General features: G+C 41.1%; 1 non-coding gene across 1 annotated transcript; it reads right to left on the bottom strand.

Moving 5' to 3' along the window:
- Positions 1-6,590: 6,590 nt before the first annotated feature.
- On the bottom strand, positions 6,591-6,663 carry trnar-ccu. The gene has a single exon. It is a non-coding gene; the product is annotated as a tRNA-Arg (tRNA).
- Positions 6,664-7,775: the final 1,112 nt, after the last annotated feature.

Raw genomic sequence — 7,775 nt, 5'->3', positions numbered from 1 at the left:
CAAGTCACACCATGTACAGCCCCAGTGGCCTAATGGATAGGGCACTGGCCTCTCAGAGTCTGTGAGTTCAAGTCCCATTGGGGGTGGCCTAGAAATGAAGACTTTGTTAATCGTTATTATGAGATACAGCCAGCTTTTCCCAGGGAGCAATGTCACCTGCACTTTCCAGGCCAACAGAATCAGTGCAATTTATGTTATGAGAGGTGGCCATTCATCCCATTGTGTCTGTGTGGTCTGTAAGTGAGCTCATACCACTTTCCTGCTCCTGGTCCACTGCTCTGTGATTTTAACACTTGAAGTGTTTACCTGGTATTCTTAAATGTGGTGACAGTTTCTGCTCAGGTCCGCTCTGATCCGGTAAGCAATGACACTGTATAGCAATTACATTGCTTAGACAAATGCATTGTTAAAACAGGCAATGGGCATTGGTTCACCTATAAATGGATGTAGCTGTAACATTTCAGTGTGGAAGGGACTGGGAGAGTCTGCTACACTGCAGAACTGTCTTTAGAATAAACCAGCTTGATGTAAAAGACTAGTTTTGGACTCATTCTTCCATGACAACCACTTATTGTGATTAGCATGGTAGCAGAGGATGAACTTTTATATGAATTTTTTGTCTCAATTCTATGAGGGAAAAGAAGAATGCTGCTGCTGACAATCTAGGTTACAGAATGGCAGAAGAATGGTGCAAAATCTCAAGCTTTGCTTATTCACCAATTTTCTCGGAGTCTGACCCATATCAGCAATGGGGGGGCTGAAGTTGAAATGTGGACCCCGGTTACTTCCTTACCCCGGAAGAAGCAGGTATGGCTTTTCGATATCATTACTAGCAAAACGTAAGATTAGGAGTAAAGTATTTTCAGAATGGAATGTGAACGGTTTGGATCATGAAGAGGAATTGGACCTTCTGTTACAGTTTTTGGATAAGTTTTACAAAAATGATGAGTTAGTGGAAACTTAAGAAACATGGTCAACCATTGACGGATTTAAGGAAACATGATCAGTCCATAGAGGAATATATTATGGATTTTGATAAGTGGTATAAGAGATTGGAGAAATTTGAACTTGAAATCCCGGAGTCTGTGTGGGCATTTCAGTTACTCGATCGTGCGCACATCTCTCATGCCGATGGACTTTAATACTGCGGGAAAGACTATCTCCAAGACCAAATGGCTGTTGTTTTAAAAATATTTCTGGGAAAACAGTCATTCCCAGCCACTTTCTCAGCAAATATGGACAACTATGCCATGAAACAAAGGATGGAGGATTCTGGTGGCCAAATTTCGAGATAGACGAAGATTCCAGTACAAAGACGGGGTGGGGTTACTGACAGGCAGTCTGAAAATGGTCATAACTTTAGACTCTCCCAACAGTCGAGACAAAAAGTGGGTCTGGGACAGTGATCGTAGGTGTTTGAATCTGAAAAATGCACAGGGCTTTGTTAATCAGTGTGACTCTCAGTATCATTACTCAATGAATTGCCTACAGCCAAAAGAACCACATTGTTGAAGTAACCCATGAAACGGACTGTTCTGTGGCTGAAAATGATGATGGTGACCGCCATGATGGAATTGTGCTGGTCACTGAGAGTTTGAATCCAATGATGAGTATCCTGATGGTCGATTCATTCAACTGTGAAATTCTAGACAGCAGTTACACTTCCATGGTTTGTGGGATGGATTGGCTTAAATGTTACCTGGAATATCTTGATGAGGCAGACCAGCAGAAGGTGAAGGAGTATGAAAACTCAAGCTGCTTCAGGTTTTGAGATGATAATCTGCTAACACCTTTCAAAAGAGTAATCCTTCCTTGCAGGGTAGCAGGAATCAGTCTGTTCATCAGTACTGATGTGGCCTCTAGTGAGGTGCTTCTACTGTTAAATTGATCTGCAATGAAAAAGGCTCAGATGATGCTTGACATGAAGAATGATAGAGCGGTTGTATTTGGGGGAAAATGTGGATCTACATTCTACTCGGTCAGGCTATTACTGCTTGCCACAATGGAAGCCACATATTCCTCATCAAAAAGTTCATACAGTTTTGTTAGCTTCTGGGAATAAGAATTTTGTGGACAAAAAGAAGATTATTTGGAAGTTACATAGAGAGTTTGCACATCTGGCACCACAGAAACTGAAAACTTTACTGTGAGATGCTGGAGTGGTCAATAAAGGATATGATAGCCTTATTGAGCAAATCACTGCTCAGTGTGAAATTTGTATTAAATATTACAAGACACCACCGCATCCTGTTGTGAGACTGCCGCTAGCCAGGGAGTTTAACGATGCAGTGGCAATGGACTTAAAAGTTTGGGACAAGGATAGGGGTATTTCTATGCTACACTTCATAGATATGGCAACCAGATTTAGCCTGTCCACTGTAATACATGGTAAGGACAAATGGACCGTTGTCAATAAGGTCATGGATAAATGGGTAGGAACAGGATTAGGAACACCAACAACATTTCTGACAGATAATGGTGGGGGATTTTCTAATGAGAAATTTTGAGACATGTGTGAACATTTGAACATCATAGTTGTGCTCACTGTGACTGAGAGCCCATTTAGTAATGGTCTGTGCAAGAGAAATCATGCAGTGATAGATGATCAATCAGACTGCAAATTGTAAACGGCACTAGCATGGGCACTGCATGCAAAGAACTCTTTGCAAATGGTTGGGGGGTACAGTCCATACCAGTTGGTGTACAGAAGAAACCCAAAGTTGTCTTCAATGTTATCAGATGCTCCCCCTGCTCTAGAAGGGGGAACATTTGGTAAACGCATTAGCTCCATTTTTTCTGCTCATCTGAATGCTTTGCCTGCAGGCAGAAGAGCTTTCATTAAAGTGGAGGGTTTGGAGAAAACTCAGCGAGCCTTACAGCACCACAAAAGTCATGAGTTCAGAAAGTAGTCGTGAACCCAGGAAAAAAATCATGGACTTGAGAAAGGGATTCTAAGTGCATGTGGGAAAGGTCATATAGGAGTAGATCAGAAAGAGAGGGAGGAGTGCAAGTCGAGATCATAGCTTGAAAAGAACGAGGACTACAGAGCAAGCTAGGAATGTCAATAGAAATAGAAGTTCATACGACTGAGATGTTTTAGTAGCTGCTAACAAATTGGAAAATAAGCTGGTAAAGGAAGCTAAACAAAAAGAGTTGGAATGTTGGAAAGATTTGGGGTATTTACTGAGATACCTGACAGGGGACAGCCAGTCTCGTCACACAGGTGGATCTGTACAGAAAAGGTACTCCCAGACGGCATGTATAAGGCTAAAGTGAGACTTGTAGCCCAAGGCTTTGAAGAAGGACTTGGGGATAAAGATGTCAGGGTGGATTCCTTACTGCAGGGAAAGTGAGCTTGAAGATTTTTCTTAGCTATTTTAACATCATATTTCTGGGAGTGCAAATCAATTGATGTAAAGGCTGTGTTTTTGCAGGGTGACAAATTTTAAAGAGAAGTTTTTTTGAAGAAGCTGACAACATAGATGGAAAGCTGTGGAAATTGAACAGGTGTGTTTATGGATTGAATGATGGGTCAGGACAATGGTATTTTTCTGTGAGGTCTGTCCTGTTGCAAATGGGGTACATTTGGTTAAAGGCAGATCCTGGGGCGTCCTACTGATATCACAAGGAGAAATGAGCTGGAACCTTTATCATGCATGCTGATGATTTTCTGTGGAGAGGTTCTGTAGAATTTGACCAATGGATAATCGAGAAGATAAAGAAGGAATTCCAGGTTGGAAGCCAGGCTTCAGGAGCCTTTAAATACATAGGTTTAGACATTGAACAGAGCAAGTCAGGAGTGACATTGGGGCAACAATCTTATTTGGAAAATGTTAATTGCATCCCAATAAATTGGGTTAGATCCCCACAAAAAAAAATGTGCATCCAAGGAAGAAACAGACCAATTAAGAAGTTTGATTGAACAGTTGAACTGGTTTTGTGTTCAGATTGCACCTGACGCTAGATATGACATGTTGGAGAATAATGATGAAGCATATGTTGAGGAAACTGAGAGCAAATAAAACATTAAAAGAAATTAAATTCAGAGAAATACATGCTTAAATTGGGTGAACTGCCTTGGGTGAATTGGAAGATGTGAGGTTGGTGATTTTTAGTGATGCTTCGCATGCCAATTTTCCAGAAGAATATTCTACTATGACAGGGTTTATCATGTTCTTGGTGGGAAAGAATGATAAATATTGCCCATTGCCTTAGGAGGCCAAGAAAATAAACGGCAAGTGAAAAGTATCTTAGCTGCAGAAATACCTGCAGGGAAAACTCAGCAGGTCTAACAGCATCTGTGGAGAGAAAAAGGGTCATACGGACTTGAAACGTTAACTCTGTTTTTCTCTGCTGAGTTTTTCCAGCATTTTCTGTTCTTGTTTCATATCTCCAGCATCTGTAGTATTTTGCTTTTATTAACACGTGAGAAAAGTTTGCCCATAGAATGTTATGTTGACAAAGGCTAAGAATAGACCTAGTGAGCATAAAAGAAATGTTAGAGAGAAGGGAGATGTCTAAAATACGATGGTTCAACACAAATCACCAATTATCAGACAGTTATATGAAAAAGAATACCTGTTCCAAGAAGTTACAAAGCGTATTAGAAGATGGGTGTTCATGTTATAATGGCAAAATGGAAAGCCAATATATTTTTGCTTTTAATGTATATATGGTAAAGGAAATGTGGGTCCTATAAATGTGAAAAATACATGACTTTATTTCCTTCTGTTTGATTCAAAAAGAATGTTCTTGATTTTTTCAAAAGATTTAATTTAAAAGAAAAGAGGGGAATCTGTTAATGTATCAGTAATTACATGGTTCAGTAAAAATCTTCTTGTTGACTGGCAATTATATTATATAATGACTACATTGGTTAGGTGACTGCATTGCTAAAACGGATAATGGGCATTGGTTCACCTATAAATGGGTAGAGCTGCAACACTTCAGTGTGGAAGGGAATGGGAGAGTCTGCTATGCTGCAGGACTGTCTTTAGAATAAAGGACTTGAGGTAAAAGACTAGATTTGGACTCATTCTTCCGTGACAAGCACTTATTGTGTCTAACAAGTGGCAGTGTGAATATGAATGTGATTAAGGGATGGGGAGTAGACAGTGATGGTGAACAGCTGCTTTTCAGACTGGAGAGAAGTATACAGTGGTGATCCTCGGGACTCAATGACACAGAGACTGGTCCAGGTGGATTGGAAGCAGAAATGGGTAGACAAAGCAGTAATTGAACAATAGAAGCCCTTCAGGGAGGACATAGTTTGAGTAGAGAGTAGACACGTTCCCATGATTGGGAAAGGAGGAACATTCAAAGCTACAGCTCTTCGACCAAAAAATCTGGAATATAAAGCTAGTCTCTGTAATAGTGGTTGTGAAACTAGCATCAATTGTTTAAAAAAAACATCTGGTTGATTAATGGTCTTTTAAGGAAGGAAACCTATCATCCTTACCTGATCCCTACATGTGACTCCAGACCGATGACAATGTGGTTGACTCATAACTGCCCTCTGTAAATAACCGAGCAAGCCACTCAGCTCAAGGGCAATGAGGGATGGGCAACAAATGCGGCCTTGACAGTGATGCCCACATCCCAAGAAAGGGAAAAAAAAAACTTAAGGAGGGATATACTTGCATTGGAAGCAGCTCACAGCAGATGCACTAGGCTGATTCCTGGAATGAAGGGGTTGTCTTATTAATAAAGGTTGAGCAGATTCAGCTGATATTATTTGCAATTTAGAAAAATGAGAGGGGCTCACATTGAAACATCTAAGATCATAAGGGAGCTTGTCAAGGTAGATGCAGAGATGATGTTTCCCCACATGGGGATTCTAGAACTAGTGGGCACACATTCAAAATAAGGGGTGTCCCATTGAAGACGGAGATGAGGAGGAATTGCCTCTCTCAGAGGGTCATTAACCTTTGGAATTCTCCTCCCCATAGAGCAGTGGAGGCTGGGTCATTGAATATACTCAAGGCTGAGTTAGACAGATTCTTGATCTACAAGGGAGACAAGGGTTATGGTGGGGGGACAGGCATGAAAGTGGAGTTAAGGCCACAGTCAGATCAGCCATGATCTTATTGAATGGTGGAGCAGGTGTGATGGTCGGAATGGCCCACTCCTGTTCATATTTCTTATGATCTTAGGACACCCTCCAATCAGAGAGTCAGGATCTTGAAAGGATATAAGGAGAAGGGTCAGGTAGCATTTGAACCTTGTATCTTCCAGCTTGGAGGAGGAGTGTGTGTGTATTTCATCCCTGCATCTGGTAACATGAATGGTACGTGTATTGTAATTGGGTGTAGACATTTCACATTAACAACTGTGCCTGAGATGTTGAGTGAGCTGAAGACAGGAATAAAAGGGACAGTATTTGCTTAGAAAGTGCAGGTGACATTACTCCCTGAATGTTGGGTGGCTCACAGTTTAGTAGAAACATTGCACTGGATTGTACCAATGAGAAACAAGTGACAGAGAAGGGTGCTGCACAGGAACAGCCAAGATTGGATAATAATTTGAAATAAAATCAATCTGCCAGTGTTTACGAAAGTTTCTTTGATGTTTGTTTCTGGGCCAAAATCATCCACCCCGGATGGGACTTGAACCCACAATCCCTGGCTTAGGAGGCCAGTGCCTTATCCATTAGGCCACTGGGGCTATATGGGAGTTAACACTGCAGCTATTGGATTATCCTCTGTCTCTAAAGTCATGATGGGACAGAAGATCAGTTCCTGTCGAGAGTCCCTGACAAATCTGAAGGTATTTTGTGGCCCAGCACTTTCTTTTCATTCACAACCAAATTCTATCAATTCCAAAGCTCCCAACAATGATGTAACAGGATGTGATTGTCTCTTGTACATTGACAATTGGTCCAGCTGAACCCCCTTAAGTGCTTATTATAGTCAGGCTGATAGTGGAGAAGTTTCTAGAAATGATAATTTGGCACAAAATTAAGAATCACTTGGGCAAATGCAGGTTAATTAAGAGGAAATATCATGGACTTGTTTAGAGCAAATCCTGTTTAAATAACTTGATTGAGGTTTTGATGAGGTAACAGAGTGGGTTGATGAGGGTAATGCGGTTGGTGTGGGTACATGGATTTGCAAAAGGAATTTTATAAAATGCCTCACAACAGACTTGTCAGTAAAACTAGAGCTGATGGAATAAAAGGGGCAGTAAAAGCATGGATACAAAATTAGCTGAGTGACAGAAACAGAGAGTCGTTGTGAATGGTTGTTTTTCAGACTGGAGGAAGGTTTATAGTGGAAATCTCCAGGAGTTGGTGTTAGGACCCCTGATCTTCCCGATACATGTTAATAACCTAGACCTCGGTGTCCACAATTTCAAACTTTGCAGATGACACAAAGCTCGCAGTATTGTGAACTGTGGATAATGTTCAGCTTCAAAAGGACACAGACAGCAAAAGGAACAGGTAGACAATTGACAGATTAAACTCACTTCAAATAACATGAATCAGATTTGAGGGTATGCATTTCAAATAGTAACAGTGCCTAACAGTTGGCTAACTGAAGATAGGAGTTGAAAGGAATGTAATTGCCTGGAAACTCTCGGTGATATTCTTCCCTGAATATTGAGATGGTGCACAACTGGAAGATTGTATTGGATTGTGATAGCAGAAAGCAAGGGAGACAGAACAGGAGCTGCTCAGATAAGAGAAACACTAACTGCCCGTTACAGAATGTGTTGTGATATTTGGTTGTGGCCCAAGCCCTGCTCTACCTGAACCCACTATCCCTGGCTCCAAAGGC

This window comes from Carcharodon carcharias, chromosome 18 (genome assembly GCF_017639515.1).
Source record: "Carcharodon carcharias isolate sCarCar2 chromosome 18, sCarCar2.pri, whole genome shotgun sequence".
NCBI lineage: Eukaryota > Metazoa > Chordata > Chondrichthyes > Lamniformes > Lamnidae > Carcharodon > Carcharodon carcharias.
The sequence above is the reverse complement of the archived record's forward strand: the minus strand, read 5'-3'. Positions and strand labels throughout refer to the sequence as shown.